Source organism: Dermacentor andersoni, chromosome 4 (genome assembly GCF_023375885.2).
Source record: "Dermacentor andersoni chromosome 4, qqDerAnde1_hic_scaffold, whole genome shotgun sequence".
NCBI lineage: Eukaryota > Metazoa > Arthropoda > Arachnida > Ixodida > Ixodidae > Dermacentor > Dermacentor andersoni.
Window position 1 is genome coordinate 186032671 of NC_092817.1, and position 15901 is coordinate 186048571.

Consider the following 15901-nt stretch of genomic DNA (forward strand, 5'->3'; position numbering starts at 1 on the left):
ACAGTCCAAGTCACAGTGCTTCCACAACACATAAACATGAGGACGGGCTTTTACGATGCTACAGATAGCAACGTGCAGGCCATATTTGGAGGACAAAAAAAGATAATTCTGCGGTATTCAATGCCCATTACATAGGTATTCGGAAATTTATGCTCCGTATTAATTTGGAATAATCCACCTATTTCTTGGCCAATCCACTATCGTGGGTAGGAGCCGCACGCGTGATAGGCAACAACAACAACAACAACAATAGTGGTGCCAAGTATTATGTGACATTTGTTAGTCATGGAGGGATGGAATCACGGACAATTTTTTTTGCGGGCATGAAACTTTGCCAACTTACGCCTCGTTTGTATTGAAACTCGCTGTCTTAACAATGAGAATGGTACAAACGCACGAGTCTTAAGAAGCACATGTATTCTTGTCTCGTCAGTATGGACAGCGTCAGTGTGGTCAGGACCTCCTCTAAATGAAAGGAGCGGGAGTGCAATGCATATTGGCGGCGATGCGCCTGCGCATGGTACTGTTGTATACCAGTACGGCATTGCGCTGTATGCCAGCACGACCACCCGCGAGTGTCTCGCCATATGCTTTCGTGGTTTCCATCATAGGCCTGAAGTTTTTCCGAGAGCTTCTCGAATAAGAGACAACTTTTGCCCTTAGGGTGTATAATTCATCATCATCATCATCATCAGCAGCAGCAGCAGCAGCCGCAGCGGCGTTCTTTATGTCGACTGCCCGTATGAAGCCCTCTCCTAGCGATCTCCCATTACGCCTGTCTTGCGGTAGATGATTACAAGTTATGCCTGCACATTTCCTAATTCCATTGAACCAGCTTATTCTCTGCGTTCCTTGTCTGGGCTTCCATTTTCTTTGCCTTCAGGCAAAAACTGGCGCGCTAACGCGGCTGCAGGGACGCCCTTTCGCCCGCTCTGCTTCGTCGAAGCGCGCTCCTGATGTGACGTCGCAGCAAGTGGGACCTCTGTCGAGGCGTGCTCGTGACGTGGCGTCGCAGCCAATGACAATGCGAATTTAGGAACCGTTTCGCTGCTACAGACGACAGACGCCGGCTTTTTCGCTCAATGAGCGCTTCAGAAGTGCACAACCATTGCATTCTACCGATGCTAACATATGGCGCCGAAACGTGGAGGTCAACAAGGAACCTTGAGAGGCGAAGGAGAGCGCAGCGAGCGATGGAACTTAAAATGTTACGGGTAACGTTAAGACACAGCAAGACATCTCTGTGGATTAGAGAGCGTGCGAGGACAGCCGATATTCTAGCGGACATTAAAAGCAAAAAGTTGAGCTGGGCAGGATATGCGTAGGACGTGTGCATAATTATTTCGTTTGAAAGATTAGTTCCCTGTACACCACCAAACCTGTTCGGGGCTTGATAGGATTTATAAACGCAACTGCTATTAAAACTGTCATCGCACGGCCTCCAGCGTAGCTTGATCCATCGCCTCGAAAATTTTATTGCAGGGCACGTTAATTTTACCTCCGTTGACAAGAAAAGCTCTAACCACAGGATGGTGGTGCACCGTCCGTTTAAAAGATGTCTTCCATATAGGTGCAGTTTATCGGCCGCCTGATGCTGAGCCACTATTTTTAAAATCTCTGTCAGAATACAGGCAACAACACGTATCCTATTGCAGGAAAATAATGATGGCAGGAGACTTCAACTTGCCTGACATAAGGTGGAATTCAATGACCACAGGAAATGTTACGCTTGACACCCTATCAGATATCCAGTTAGCATATAACCTGACACAAATTGTCGATTTCCAAACCAGGGTAGTCGGTACCTCAAGTTCACTCTTAGACGTTGTGTTTATTAGCGACTATTTCTTTGAGAATACTGTTCACGTTGAACCTCTTGAAGGATTATCTGACCACAAGATAATATTTTGTTCTTTACAATTCCCAAGTCCTGTACGAACGCTCGGTCCTATAAAGCGAGTGCTTTCGTTCAAAGATGCAGACGATGCAGCTATCATGACCCGCCTTGCCTACGAGTATCAATTTTTTTTTGTCCCCACTTCCGACCAGCAGTCGTCTATTGATGTGGTGCGGACCGAGTTTAAAGCCATTGTGACGCACTGTATCAACGCCTTTGTTCCACGAGTTCAAAGAAAAACTACAAAACTCAATCTTTGGATATGTCGAGATATAATCCACTTGAAGCACAAAATAAAGAGACTTAGGAAAAGAAGAAAATCGTATATGCGCGAAAAAATTGACTCGGAAATAACACTGCTAACGACGTCATTGAAAATAAAAATACGTTGTGCCAAAAACAGCTGCCTCAAAAATTCATTACACATCTTTATCAGGAAGTCGCCTCAAACATTCTGGCACTACCTAAGCGTGAAACGCTCTAATGTACTCTCCATGAATGCTCAGGAAAGTAAGCAAAAAGCTGACGCGTTTAACAAGTACTTTCAATCCATTTTCACCGTTGATAATGGATCCTTGAACCATTTCGTTACTAGCCACTGCCAAGAAAGCGTTTTGGGCATCCCAAAAATATCTCAAGCTGGCATATTATCTCTCTTGTTGACTTTAGATGAAAAGAAAAGCAATGGTCCAGATCAAATTCCGAACAGTTTCTTGAAAAGGTACGCAGAACCAGTAAGCAAGTTTCTTCATTTAATTTTCTTAAAGTCACTCCGTGAGAGCTGCCTTCCTGCAGAGTGCAAGGTTGCAAAAATAATTCCCATACCTGCCTATCTAACCACCGGCCAGTTTCTTTAACGTGCACGTGCTGCAAAATGCTAGAGCACATAATCTTAAAATACTTAACAGAATTCACGGAATCAAACAGTTTAATCCATTCAAACCAGCACGGTTTTCGAAATGGTTTATCAACAGTCACCCAACTCGCGGAAACCCTTCACGACTTAACACATCAATGAGCAACTACAGGTAGACAAAATCTTTATGGATTTCTCTAAAGCGTTTGATCGTGTTTCTCACGTTAAATTACTTGACGAAATTAACCGGCTGCTTGGTAGCGGCCCTCTTGTTCGTTGGATCAATGACTTTCTGCCAAACCGCTCCCAACACGTAGAATACAATGATCACCTTTCTGATGATGTCCCTGTTCTGTCCGGCGTTCCCCAGGGCTCGGTTCTGGTCCCAATTCTGTTCTTATTGTACATAGATGATATAACAAACCAAGTCGACGTCACCATTCGCCTTTTTGCAGACGACTGCATTCTTTATCATACTGTGCGTAACCACGAAGATCAAGCAAAACTGAACAATTCCCTAAATAAGGTAGTGCAGTGGTGTGCACACTGGCAAATGGTGACACATTCCGACAAAACTGTCTGCTTGTCGGTCACAAACAAAAAATCAAGTTTTCAGTTCCCGTACGGTTTCAACGGCACTATTCTCAAAACCGTTACCCAGTATGAATACTTAGGCATAATCATCTCATCCGACCTCAGCTGGAATGCGCACATACAGTACGTAGCCAAAAAAAGCCCTGAACAAACTGTTCTACCTCAAACGCACCTTATCGCATTCCACCAGCCAGACAAAGCAGCTTGCTTACGTCAGCCTTATCAGACCGGCACTCGAATATGCCAATATAGCATGGTTTCCACATTCCAAAAACCACATTCATACGCTGGAACACATGCAAAGAAAAGCTGCCCGATTTATCTATAATTGTTTTAAACACACAGATTCACCATGCGAACTGCTTTCTCGCGCAGGCCTCGCTACCCTCAAAATTCGAGCTAAGGTTCAACGATTAAAGTTTCTATACTTAGTATTACACAGTGCGCTGAAGTTGGATCCCGCCGCCTTTCTAAAGTACAAACACACCAGGCCGTCTCGGCATAAGCACGCTTTCGCGCTAGGAGAATTTTTTTGTAACAACGATACTTCTTTCTTTTCATTCTTTCCGCGAGCTGTGCGAGAGTGGAACAGCTTACACCCTGCTATTACTGCCCAGCCCACATTAGAAACATTTACAAATAATTCAGAAGAAACAGTCACGATCACAACTTAGTTTTTTATTTTTATTATTTTTTTGCAGGAGCAATTGTGTGAAGACCAATGTGTTACACAATAAATGTAAGTGTCCATGTTTTTCTATGCTAACTCCTTGTTTGTTCAGTGTTTGGTCATATTGTACTTTTTTGATGACCATGTGCCCACTCCTCTAATAATCCCTATCGGGATTGAGGGTATTGTGAAATAAAAAAAAAACACAATTTAAAATAGCCGATGCGTTTCGAACGAGCGTCGCAAAAGCATGCCTCTGCACAAGTGGCCGCCTCGGTGTTTCGCGGAATTGACACAGTGGCGCTGACGGCTGAGCCGATCGCTGCGCTACCTAACGATTAAAGGTGGCCGATAGCTCATGTCTGATTTTCCAGTAGTTGACATTGTGGACCAGGCACGCCTGCACTCGCTGTAATTTGACGATTAGGCGAAACCAGTCAGATAAAGTATTTTTCGGGTCGACCGCTTTTGTGGGATATCACTGTCGATCCGCGCTCATTCGACAATGAGGCGGACAGGGTCCCTTTAGCACCAATTAAATGACGCCCTGGATGCCACATGATGCCACGCAAAAGAGAAAGTATCCCCAAAAGTGATAGATCGAGATTGGAACCAGGCAACCGCAGTTCGCAGACGCACCTATACTTTGTAAGCACGCGCACACGGCATCCGCTTTCGACGAACGTGACGGAGCGTCAGGGTTTGGTTGCGTAACTACTCGAACGAAACCGTGCTTGGTGTCGACAGTGAAGTTTTCTCGCTGTTTTGCAAGATTACTGGCCTTTAGTTCTCACGATCACTTGTGAACCTGGGAAGGTATCGAAGAGTCAGACAGTCAAAACTACTGTGTCTCGCAGAGATTCACTTAAGCGGTGGAAAGAGTCACAGAAGCCAGGGACTTTCTTGTATCTCGCTTAGGACTAGCTACGATAGTGTCCTTGAATATGCGAGCCGAGTGTGTCCGCCGCGAGGCGGACACACTCGAGGCTTTTTGTCCTCCTTTGCTAGTTGTGCAGGGGCACACTCGAATAAGGTTTTCTATTCAAGGCGTCCTTTTTAACTTAATTCAAAAGATGGGACGCACGCATGCGATCGTGCGCCCACACTTTGCTATGATTTCTATTATTCCGTAGGCGCCGCCTTCTCTAGTGCCCCGTGTCGATCTCTCTATGGAGACTACCCTCCCCCCCTCCCTCCCGGTAATTTCGCCAAAATAAAGTGCCTGACATTCACCAGGCCTGAGAGGTTTCCATCCTAAATATGGCTTGACTTCTTTCCAAGCTTAGGGATATTGTGTTCTGTCTCCCGTGGTGACCACGTGGTAAAGAAAATTACCATTGTCTTGGTTTCGGATGTCAATGAGACTGGTTACGTGAACTCAGTCTGCCCTTCCCGTATGTTGCCGCTGAACAAAGCACAAATAGGGAGCCACGCTACCCTCTCCCGTTCTTCGTCATGCCTTCTTTTGTGCTCCTAGAGGCCGCTTCACGTAGGGTGCCGGCTAACTATTCCGCGGCTTTATATGCCAGAACAACGATCCGCCTTTAGCTTCTGTCCCTGCATCAGGCTCTGTTTTCGTCTGATGTTGAAATAAAAAATAAATAAATAAATAAATAAATAAATAAATAAACTACAAAGCACGCACGTAGAAACTCCAAATGAACTTTGGCCACCTGGGTTTCCTTACCGTGGCCCTCAATATTAGTGCACGATCGTTTGTGCATTTCGTCCCGTCGGAATCTCGCCGCGGCGGCCAGGGTCGAACCTGCGACCTCGTCGGCGTGACTCCACAGCCACTAGGTAACCGCGGCGATTGCAGCAGTATGAGGGTCCTCGACTGTGAGAGTGCAAGAAGAACGAATGAGCACGGCTTCGCATATTGCAATGAATCTCCTCGCGATGGTACCCTGATTCTAGCCCCGTCTCTGTATATATATATATATATATATATATATATGTATGTATGTATATGTATATCTATGTATATATATATATATATATATATATATATATATATATATATATATATATGCAATCAAAACACAATAAATGTATTAGGCATTATTAGCTCATTGGTTGAGAGCGTTGTTTTTTTATATGCATTATTCACGCCTAGAAAAGCGAAGGAAAGCTTTGTGGAGTGCTGTAGTTCGCAGAGACACGCGAATTGCAACACCTGTGCACTCGGAAGGGGCGATACACTCAACTTGGAAAGAGCAGAAGGATTCGCGGAATATCGTATAAATATTGCTAAGTGTGACGCAGCAGAAACCCCTCGATCTTATCCTGTTTTTAACGTACTGCCACTAGCTATCATCGCCTTAATTGACGTCACTATTGCACTTCACCAGCTGAAAACGTGAAGTAAATAAATGAACCTATACCGAAGGCGTTCAACCTTGGCCTCCTCTGTGCATTCCAGGTTGGTCTTGTTAATCTAACCGACAGTGACACACGCGCAAACATACAGAGAAAAACAACGCATGTCGGGGTGCCCTAGCACGCACACTGCATGCGACTTCCTCGGAAAGTCCGATAAGTGCCCGAGGCTTGCATCGGGACATGCGTAAACAACGGCCTCCCTGCCACCGATATGGAGGCACCGATTTCTTTCTCTCTTTCGTGTGACCGCCGCCCCTACCGATTACGTAACACAGACGGCCGCGCTCTGCAGCGTAAGAGAAGGGACGATACGAGAGCTGAGAGCTTAGCGCCAACGGAAGTGGATAGATGGGAGATCTTAAGCCGAGACACGGCACGGTACTTTTTGGCAATGCTGCAGCATCGAAGAGAAAACGGGGACTACAGTTTCTCAGCCATCGTGGCAAGTCAAGAATTTGTTTTCCTAGTCGTGTCACGCGTGTGAGACTGTTACAGGGATGTTATCGTCCTTTTGTCCGCTCGCCGGTTCGTTCGTATTCCTTCACGCAGAAGCCTGAATGAACACCACGGACGTGCCACGCATCGCATGAGCCTGTATTACATGTCGTGTTGCCATTTCTGCAAGCGCACCTGTGTAAGGAAGAAAACGGTTAGTGGAAGCCTGCCGGGTTCGGTGCGTGGGGAAAGCGTGGGATTGCAATTCGGCGGAACTGCACAGCCCACTGTCAGTTAAAAAAAAAAAAAAAAACCCTAGAGGAAATTCAAGTTTAAATTTCAAATTTAAAATGCACTGCTCTATGTTTAGAAATTTAAATTGAAAATGGGCGCCGTCTGATGGAAATACACTCTAGGATAAAGGTTTGATAAATAGGGGTAAAGTGCCTCAGGCAGACCGGGCCCACGTTTCGATTGGTGTGTACCTATCGTAGTGGAATGCCATCGAGACGTCGGTCAGCCAGTCTGAGGCACTCTGCCACTATTTATACAACTTTCCAGGCATAATATGAAAAAGTGTTTGGTTTCAGTTTGGTCAAGGGACACGCCGACCTTGCCTGGGTAAGGGCCACGCCCATGAGCGAAGCACTTCGGTATTGTAAATTTGTATTAGTTTTTCTGCCATGAGTGCCAAAATAAGAATAGTAATAATCGTAGGAATGAAGGTATTTCTACATTAATAGCGGGAGAACAAAAAAAAAGAAATTGCGAAAAAGGACCGAGCATTTAGATTACGTAAGGACTTCATAATCAGGTACTGACACCTAAACGCAAATATATCAAAATGCAGCCTCACTCGTTTTAGCAGAAAAAAGGAGTAATGTATCTGTGCTTATCGTCTACAATGGAAATGTTGCTGCGGCTGAGAACGCGAAACACTTGGGCGTAGCTTTCTCATCGGGTTTAACATGGAACGTGCAAGTGGAATGCATAACGTTAAAGGCGGGATGCACGCTGAACTTTATTAAACATCCAGGAAACATCCTCGCATGCTAAGGTCAACAAAGGTGTCCCACAAGGATCTATACTCGGTCCACTCTTGTTTACAATTCATTGACCTGTGTCGCATTCCGGATTCTCCTAAAATAATTATGTACGCCGATGACACTAACATTTTTTTACTGGTGCTTCAATTTCTAACCTTGAAGGAAGCGTAAATACCTACCTATTATCTCAAGCTTTTTCTGCATATCCAAAATAATAAGCTATACCCCACGTACAGTTCTTCTGGATGTGTTCAATATTGCCTCCGTACACAAAGTATAACAACACCAAAAATCAGAACTACCTATGGTCGGCAGCATATTCTGCATCAAATACACAGTCTGCTTAATAAACTTGGCAACATTTTAGACCTAAATAATCAAGTTTACAAAAATAGGTTGAAACAAATTCTTGTTGAAAATTGCATTGAATATGGTTAATTACTGTTTAAGTGTTGATTACAACCTACATGTGTATTGACTTTTTTTATCTTACTCAAAGTACACTGTGTTTTATTTCTTAGCACACATTGTTTCTTTCTTTTTTTGCTGCTTGTCACAATATATGTATGTCGATCTGCTTGTTTCTTTGCTCTGTGATATTTCTTTTTTTTGTTTTTTTATATCTAGAGACAATTTAGATTGTTCAATGATTATCTTATGTATGCTTATGCCTGCTTGCTGAACTGTATCTCGGAGCAAAAGCCTCTGTCAGGCTGTATAGCCTTTAGCTTTTGCTTCGATTTCTGTTGATGTACAGAAAGAAATCAATAAATAAACCTCAAATAAACCTCAAACGAAACTTTCAAAGCGCACCTCCGGAAATCAAGCTAATGTCGCCTACTATATACCTATCTTCGACCGACTCTCGAGTGTGCCGTTGCGGTATGGGACCCAAATATAGAAGAACCCGTTAGAAAATTGGAAGCCATTCAAAACAGATCAGAATGTTTCCTCACTAACTCGTATCGCAACTATACAAAATAACCTATCACGCAAAAGCCATCGTACATTGTTTAGGCTATCTCTTTTGCATCACATCGCGAGTAGAATGAAAGGAATTGCATGTTATCATCTCACACAAAGGCGAGAACGCAGATGTAAGTTATCTGAATATCCCTGCCGCACTCAGATCGCCCTTTTTACCTTGTGGCATAAACCATTTGAATAAGCCATTGTTTGCGCCTCTGGTAGCTCATCTTCCGCAGCAATTGAAAACCACACACTACCATAAACAGTGACATGAATTTCTTTAGTTGAATGCCGCACGTTTGGTCATCGCTTGATAACTCCTGCTTTTTCTGGCATTCATTCCTTGATGAGTAGCTATCGTAACAGAAGGAACATTGATTAGTTTCTACACGTGCTTGAAATATATTCATCCTCTCTGTGAACCATTTCTTTTTTTATTAATTTCATACAAGTAGGTACATTAGAGGACATGGTGCCACTTGTATATCACATGGCTGAGGAGATGTGAAAAAAGCTGCACGGTTATGCGGTTTGACACTGCTCCCATCTCCTCAACTACATACGAGGGGCGTTCAATAAAGATTTCCCCTGACTCCCTTCTATTTATTGCAGGAAGCTGAAACTGCGCATGTGTAATAACACAAGTCACTATAGGTCACGTGCCAATGTGCAACTTTGAACTAATAACGGTATTTCTTTTACAGGTGCTGAAGTGGTGTGAGGTGTGATAATGGATGCAGTGGAATACCGAGCAGTCATCAAGTTCATGTACTTGAAAGGCCGCACCCCAAGGGAGACGTTCGATGAGATAAAAAAGGTTTATGGGGAGGAATCCCCATCATATGATATAGTGAATAAGTGGCATCGTCAATTCAAATATGGTCGGACTTTGGTGGAAACGGCACTGATTGCAGGGCGACCCCACTCCGCTATCGATGAACACACCATCCAGCAAGTGGAGGCCGCCATTTTGGAAAATCGCCGCGTGACCGTTCGAGACCTAGCCCAAAATGTCAAGATTAGTGTAGGGTCCTTGGAAAAAATCATTCAGGACCATCTTCATATGCGTAAGGTATCCGCTCGCTGAGTTCCCCGGCTGCTCACACCTTTCCAAAAGTAGGAACGAGTCGAATGCTCCCAGGCGCTTTTGACCATGTGCCATGGAAAGCAGGAGGACTTTTTGAACAGACTGATTACACAGGATGAAAGCTGGGTCCATCGCTATGATCCGGAGACTAAAGTCCAGTTGATGCAATGGAAGCACTTGGACTCACCGCCTCCAAAAAGGCACGCGTCCAGCCCTTGGTGGGCAAGGTCATGCTCACAGTCTTTTGGGACCAGCACGAAGTAGTCTTGATAGATTTCCTAAGGAAACAAAGGTGCCACGATTACTGGGACATACTATGCTTCACTGCTGCGGAAATTGTGGGAGGCCATCAAAAGCAAGAGACGTGGCATGCTCACCAAAGGTGTCCGTCTTCTGCAAGACAATGTCCCAGTTCACAACTCACATGTTGCCCAGATGGAAGCAGGCTGCTGCGGCTTTGAAACTCTACCGCATCCCCCTTATTCACCCGACCTCGCACCATCGGACTTCCACCTCTTTCCAGCAATGAAGTCATATTTGAAGGGCAAGCATTTTGCATATGATGAGACTGCTTTCTGAAGTCACAACATGGCTTTTGGAGCAACCTGTCGCCTTCTACAAGCGAGGTGTTTACAGTTGCATAAAAAGATGGGAAAAGTGAGTGTCCCTGCGTGGCACTTATGTAGAGCAGGACTAATAAATCTGCAAAGTTTCGTTGCTCTCCGTCCACTGGAAGTGGGTCAGGGCAAATCTTTATTGAACGCCCCTCGTACATCAACCTTTACGTTGCATAACTTTTCTTACGAATGAATGATGCACCTCTGTCCTTGAAACATTGAAAAAGTGAGAATCAGCACAGGGTGTTGCCTAGCAACAACTTGATTTTGTTGCTGAAGCTCTTTGTTGCGCATCGTTGTTATGTTGCAACGTTGCATTATGTTGTGCATCGCCTTCAATAATTTTCGAAATTAGCTCGGGAATCATTACATAAACCCGTTTATACTGGATATAATGTAGTGTGCATGGGGGGCTCTATGTAATCGGTTTAATCATAGTCTTTCCATCAGCTTTCGAGACGAATGACATCGCTTTGATCTAATGGCTTTGTTGCATTGCCACAAACGGCAAAAATCAACTTTGAGGCATATATGAAACACGACGAGATGTCAGGAAAATCTAGGCCGCACCATCATCATCCCAACGAACCACACGATGTTACGTATTCACCTGTATGTTTGAACAATAAATAGCAGTATTTGCCATAACAACCTTTCTGAGACTGACAGTTTATCCACGTACTTGGATGCGCAGTTTTGTCGTCCGATGTAACACCAGGCGAAAAGAGTAGACTTCAAAGACGATTATGTCCCTGAGTAGTGTTCGGTTCTTAGGAGGTACATATAGGCTCTTTCAAGAAGCAGCATTAATCTGTAAGTCTACCTTTTATCTCTGTATCTCCAAGCACTCATTCATTCAGCGTAAACGATCTCCACAATCGCTTAGCAGGACGACGTCACCTAGCTAACGAAAAAAAGTGTAAGGCACTGTAAGCGCTGTCTCTGTGTATCTGTTTCTTTTTACGTCCTCCTTCAGTCGCGCTTATACACTCTATCATGTAAGACACTACTATGCGTCCATGTTTCTTTCTTTAAGTGCTTGGTAATTCAAAGTTTAAAATGCGGAATTCTGCCTTCCTAAGAAACAACTTCTTCGAGTAGTATGCTTGCAATTTTTCCAAGCTACGTCTCTTCGCAGATGCTGCCAACCGTCCCCGCGTCAGTTTTCCTAAACTGCCTATCAGAAACGGCGTCGCAGTTTTTTTTTAACTTCCAAGATATGAGCAGCTCATTCAAGGCTCTTCAATCAGTACGAAAGAAGGTTGCTGTCATTGCCTACTTGCATTGCGTCTCCCTTATAGGCTAAAAACATATAGAGGAGCTCTTGAAGATCTCCGTAGTTTTATCTCCGCGAAATCTCTTGCGATTATGTTCCAGAGCATGTTCAGTAAAAAATAAGCACGCATGTGCAAAGGGAAGCATAAAATAACGTTTTATCGACTGCCTCTAGATGGCAGTCTACGATATTCCCCTTTTTTGTGGCCCGATATATGTGGAGCAGACTGGTTAATGCTTAAATTTGAGACTCTACGAACACACACCTTAGGTACGTCATCATAGATCGCGAACTAGCTCGGTCACACAACTTGTTGCAGATCGAGGAGAAAAGTTTGACATCAAACTCGACCGTCAAGGCTGGCGTCCAATAAGGCACTGAACAATATTGCGAGCAGCATCTGACCCGAAACGGCAAGCACATAATGTATGCGGTGCCCGAAGAAACGGAAGGAGGGTCGTAACCACTTTCGTCACTGCTGCCATGCAATATGAGCGATGCGCTTGACTTATATTCCGAACACGCTGCCTTGCCCATCGCAACTTGCCGCGGTGGATCACTGACTGTGGCGTTTTGCAGCTGAACCCGAGACCACAGGTTCGACTCGCCTTTGTCGTTGTCGCGCACAAAGTCGCTCTCATCGGATTAAGGCTTGGCTGTAAATAAAAACGCGTTTAGCCATCAAGCAAAGCAGCGACATACCGTACTGGAAGAGCCGAAAGGCGTCATCTATGAAGCGTCTAGCTCAGGCAGGATTTTCTGTCGTACTTCTCGATGATGGTTTATTGGCATCCACTTTTAAACTAGGCAGTGGCAAATAGTCATCTATCCTGCTCGATTTAATCAGGCATGCTCTGCATGTATTTGGCTCTAGTATTTTTGTATACATCTCCATAACACATTTTGCCGTCCTCAACCCATCTCTATCTACCTTGTATCGCTACCTACGCCTGTAACGGATCCGGTAGTAACATTCACTTCCCTGCTTTTTTTCCATCAATACTCTTAATGCTTCTTCGTTATCTCGATCGCTCCCTGCTTGATGCTACCGCCCACTTTAAGACCAAGCGCTTCTAGAAGGTGCACGTTACCTACGGTTCTCACAGGGTGAATACCTTCGCATTCCATTAGGATAGGCTGACTGGTCTCCAGATTTTGCTGCAGCACACACATGCCTCAACTTGTTGCGAATATTTGTCCAGGTACGTTTTTGTCCTTAGGCGACCAGCTCGAGCCTCAGATATCAACGCCGTGCCATTTCTGTTATTGTAAAGATTTTCCTTTCAAATTTTTTCCTTCCCATTCTGTCTTCACATTCTAATAAAAAAATGCTTCATCGCTTCCCTAGCTTTACCGCAGCAAGCACATGCTTCTTCTTCCTTCTTATATCCAACTTTATAGGTGCGTGTTCTAAGGCATCCCGATCTCGCTTAGAAAAGTAATGCGCTTCCCTTTGAGTTATCGCAAATTGTTTCTTTCCTTATTTACTTTTTTGCTCTGAAGTAGTTACGCATGGCAGGTTTCTTTTCCATTGCCGCCACCCATGAGATTATTTCAGCCTCGCTAACATTCCGCTTGACGTTCCTTGCAGCTGTGTTCACTCTACAGGCCGCATACTTGCCGGTAAGTGTCCTAGTTCTTTTTCTCCACTGTGAATCAATGTTTTTCCTGTACAGATACTTCAACACTCTCCCAGCCTGTTTACTTTCTTCCGTGTTCCTCAGTCGTTCATCATAATAAATTTTACTGTGAGCCTCCCTCACTTCAAAACTAGTTCTCTCTAGAAACCGCTGTGCCACCTAGCGGCACCCGCGTTAAATCCCACGGCAAGTTTACGTGCCCTCCGAGATTTCACCAGTGGCGCGTTGCTGCGTTCTAACACAGAGAACGGGTCTTTCGCTTCCCGTGGGCACTTGTAAGGCTGCGCTGAAGAATCGGGCTGCTGTACTTGAAGAACGTGTGGGACGCAAGTTAGAATCCGCCTTGCACTATACGAACTTTAAGTACTGTTTTTATTGAAGGGCGACTTGAAGCCACAAGATAGACAGGATGGAGAGACACAGATAGGCAGGGATAGAATGTTAATGACAATAAAATTTTCGTATCCCTATATTTAGGGGCACGTTGAAGAATTTGGGATAGGCGAAATTAAGCCGGAGCCCCCCACAGGGACGCCTCTTCTATCCCCAGTGCTCTGTTCTCTTATAAATCAATCAACCATGACTAAGGTATGTTTCACACTTCCACGTATAATAGGCAGGCGTCGACAATTTTGTGCACCATTCTATGCCATATTGCCAAACTATACGAGCACACTCATGCATTGAATGACGCTGCATCTCATTTTGATGTCTTTCTTCTTGACGCCACAAATGAATCTCTCGTACCCAGAAATGAAGATTGATGTAAATGGGCTTAGGTGCCGTAATCACAAGCACTGTTATCGTTTCTGTTAAGCGAGAAATATATTTCCGAAAGGCAATTTTACACATCATCCGCCGATTGTGCCAACCATGCGTGACCTATTTGTTGACCTGACGTGCTCATCCGGATGATGCTGGGAGGTCAGGACCCCTCAAGTTGCTTTTTACAGCTTTTTACCTGTCCTCCTCTCAACATTTCTTTGTTGCGGAATAGATTTCAATTTCAGTTATTCACAATCTTCTGCTATGTGAATGGTGCGTGCCAGCAGCCGTTGGCATGTAGATCGTTTCTTTCTAGCATAATTCGTTGTCAATAGTGGCAACCACATGAACGCCGGTCAGTCGGAGAAGTTAGTAAATAAAGTATACAGCGCGCACACGTATACACATACATAAGCACAATGCATACGCTTACAACTCCGTTTCTACATTTCAATTGCTTACTCTGAATGAAGACCGCGCCACCGTAGAATTTCTTATCAAAATTACTAGAAGGAGCTCCGGTCCACGGGAGGAGCAAGCATGGCGCTTCAGTGAGCACGAGAATGATGGTTCACGGTGTTTCCCTAAACTTCGTCCTTGTGGTTCCAAGTGGCTTTGTGACTTTGCAAATACGTAGTTTCTAGCAAAATATTCCGTTACAGCTGAAACGATTTCCTTGGATTGTGCATGCCTGCAGACTCTTGTTCTCTTTCGGTTTATAACAGTAAGAATGCTTCAAAATTAAGTTTAATATAAAGGCGGATAAAAGACTGTAAACAAATTTAAACAAGGCACAAGAACGTCTGAAGCCAGAAGCACAAATATGAGGCAAATACATGTGCTAACCCTCATTCCCCTGACAGCAGCACGATCGCGGGGTCGTAGCTTCCTCTAGCAATGCTCCTTAGAAATTGGTGTGCTTGCCAAATCAGTCTGCACCGAGGGTTCAGGGAGCGTTCAAATGAGCATTGCTATTAGTTCCTGGCATTTTTATGGCGCATCGTTTGCATGGGGGGCACATGAGCTCGTCTTTGAATATCAAGGCAGCCAGCGTACAGCACATTCCAAGGCGCGTAGCAGAACAAAAATTTGACGCAGCGTTGTTGCGCTTGGCTGCTCGAGTGTGGCGAGCATTGCCTCGTCGACAACATGTCTGAATGATGAAGACCAAAGCAAGTGAGAGGATATTTTATGCAATAACTTGCGAAAGAACCGGTCACTATCTCTCGACTATGCCTATTTTATTCATTCATGTCAGGAAGCTCATCAACTTTCTTTTTTTTTTGCATACGTTATGCAGAACGCCATGCGTGCATCTACGCTTCCGCTCAATACTCTTTCCTCTTGTCGTTCGACTCGTTCATCTCTCGTTTTCGTCGCGTGTCCTCCAATTCTTGAGCTTGTATTATACCGGCTTTTTCTCCTGCGACACGTTGCGGCAGCTTTTCGGTCTCCTGTTGTCTGAGATGACTGTGGTTGCTTGTGACGTTTCCTGAGTTTTTGGTATTGGCCGTTTTTCTTTCTGCTTTTCATCGTGGAAGTTGCTCTTCAGCTTTGCTGGCAGAACGTGGAAGCTGAGCATTGATTGGCGACCTGCATCTATCTTCTTTCGCACGCTGATGAGAGAAATGAACTGAACAATGCCATCGCGCCAAGAGGAGAGCGTA

The 15901-nt window shown here is 44.6% G+C and overlaps 1 long non-coding RNA gene across 1 annotated transcript; it reads left to right on the forward strand.

Annotated features, from left to right (window-relative positions):
* The first annotated feature begins 6501 nt into the window (after positions 1 to 6501).
* LOC140217409 (uncharacterized) lies at positions 6502 to 11204 on the forward strand. The gene is made up of 2 exons (XR_011893975.1): positions 6502 to 7048; positions 9554 to 11204. It is a non-coding gene; the product is annotated as an uncharacterized lncRNA (long non-coding RNA).
* The last annotated feature ends 4697 nt before the right edge of the window (positions 11205 to 15901 follow it).